At 33.7% G+C, this 1,992-nt stretch overlaps 1 long non-coding RNA gene across 1 annotated transcript; it reads right to left on the bottom strand.

Annotated features, from left to right (window-relative positions):
* Positions 1 to 887: 887 nt before the first annotated feature.
* Positions 888 to 1,931, bottom strand: LOC108762872 (uncharacterized). The gene is made up of 3 exons (XR_001940198.1): positions 1,686 to 1,931; positions 1,084 to 1,250; positions 888 to 1,004 (listed from the first exon to the last, which is right to left on the bottom strand). It is a non-coding gene; the product is annotated as an uncharacterized LOC108762872 (long non-coding RNA).
* Between the last annotated feature and the right edge of the window lie 61 nt (positions 1,932 to 1,992).

The raw sequence follows: 1,992 nt of genomic DNA, 5'->3' as shown, positions 1-1,992 counted from the left end.
TCGTGTGCCGCAGACTTTACTCAGGCATCTCTCTCTCTCTCTCTTTCTGTGTGTATTTTATTGTATATATTAATAATAAACTTACCACATTCAAACCTATTTTTTGTTATATACGCACTAGAGGTATGTTCCACTTAACACACGTTTGCAATGTTCGCGTAATCATATCATCTCATCTTTGTTTAATGTTTGATGACAAGGATGAAATGATATCACGTATCCTTTGTATGAACATGTGATTGTGGTACGTAAGTATAGCGCTCGCAAGTTAAACTTTAGTTTAATTATCAGCCACGTGATGTCTATCACTTTGTATTTAAGCGATTATTTAAATTAATTGTCAAAGTTATATTATGCCTATGTTAATTGATTTATAAAATTTTAGCAAATTGCATAACTTTAATTCTTCGCCTTTAAATAGAACTTATTATCAAATTTGTCTTCATCGAATTCGGAAATCAAATTAGTAATGCGAATGATTCTTCAGTTCCCGAAAGCACTTGTTTTCGATACAATTCCTATATAAGAATAGAATATAGATGAGCATTTCGGATCCTCATACTAGAGGTACAGGATCTGTGGCGTTTTTTCGTTGCGCAACCAGAAGCAACCATGCTAAGGCGATCTTCTGATCCCTGAAGACGAAAATAGCCTTAGTTATGGTAGCTTCTGGGTAACGAGAAAACGCCTCTAGTAGTCTGATACTGGTGAAGAAAACGCTTCCTGTTCCTAATCTGGTAAGTTAGAATAGGTCAACATAGTTTAATTATAAAAATCTTTATTCAATAGTGTATATAGACTGATACAAAGTACAAAATTAAACTGCGTTTCACAGCTAGTAAACCAAAGAGTTAAAAAAAAGTTTTCTTAAAAAACAGACTTGGGTGGTATTCATAATCGAATCTTACAGGACAGTTTTAAGTAATATCGACGGCTGACAACCAAAAACCATTATAAGACATTACTTAAAACTGTCTTCTGACCGACTGAATATTGGCCATTGTCTAAAAAAAAAATATACAAGTAATTTATATTAACGAATAAATTATATAATCAATAAGGTTTTTAATAGGTTTAATTTACATAAGGACGCAAATTGGAATCCTGGATCACAAAAGTGACTCTTCAGTCCAGCATCTCAGGATCATGTAAGTTGTGGTTGAATTGTGATTGAATGTGGATTGGTAAAATGATCTCAATCATATTCGATCTCATTTAGCCTCAGCAGTTCTGCTTGATCTATCATAAATCTGTGATAATGATTGAAATGACTACATTCATAACTCTGCAATAGCACCTGTACATCTCCAGTACTAGCCAATTTGCCGTTTGTACCTTGTTAATTCCAATTTGCAATATAAATTAAGGACTGTCTATAATTTCTTATAAAAGAATTTGAGGCAGGATAAGGCACATGAGGGAAGTTTATACAATAGGGTCTTGTGTACCCAAAAATAATAATTAACTTATTGACTAATTTAGGAACTTGTAAATACTTGTATATATTGTATATAACAGTAGTAATAGAATATCGTTGCTTGTGTTATGATGTTCACTGCCAATACTGAAAATCTATAGTGTACATCACTTGTGCCATAGATCAGTACTAACAGTGAATATGGAAACAAAGCCAATGTAAATAATAATTATTCTTAGTTAATCTAGTCAATAGAATTACTACTTACCACAGACTTACTATAACTGTGTTGAAAACAGCAGTTTGACATTACGGTACAGTTAATAGGAGTCATAGGGCAGCAAGCGCTCGATAGGCACTATATAGTGGTTATTTAACCAGTAACGTTGACTACTTTTTTACAAAAACGTGGTTGCGTTCAGCATAACGACAATTTTGCAAACATTTTTATGATTGTCTACTAAGCAACCCAAAACGCACTCCACATCTCGTAACATGTGCTAACATGTTTACTAATAGCGTTTTCGGCCCGACCGGGTTTGCACCAACCTGGGTTGGATTAATGACGTTTTGCG

The sequence above is a fragment of the Trachymyrmex cornetzi genome, unplaced genomic scaffold (genome assembly GCF_001594075.2).
Source record: "Trachymyrmex cornetzi isolate Tcor2-1 unplaced genomic scaffold, Tcor1.1 scaffold325, whole genome shotgun sequence".
Lineage (NCBI taxonomy): Eukaryota > Metazoa > Arthropoda > Insecta > Hymenoptera > Formicidae > Trachymyrmex > Trachymyrmex cornetzi.
This window is presented reverse-complemented; position numbering and strand designations above follow the sequence as displayed.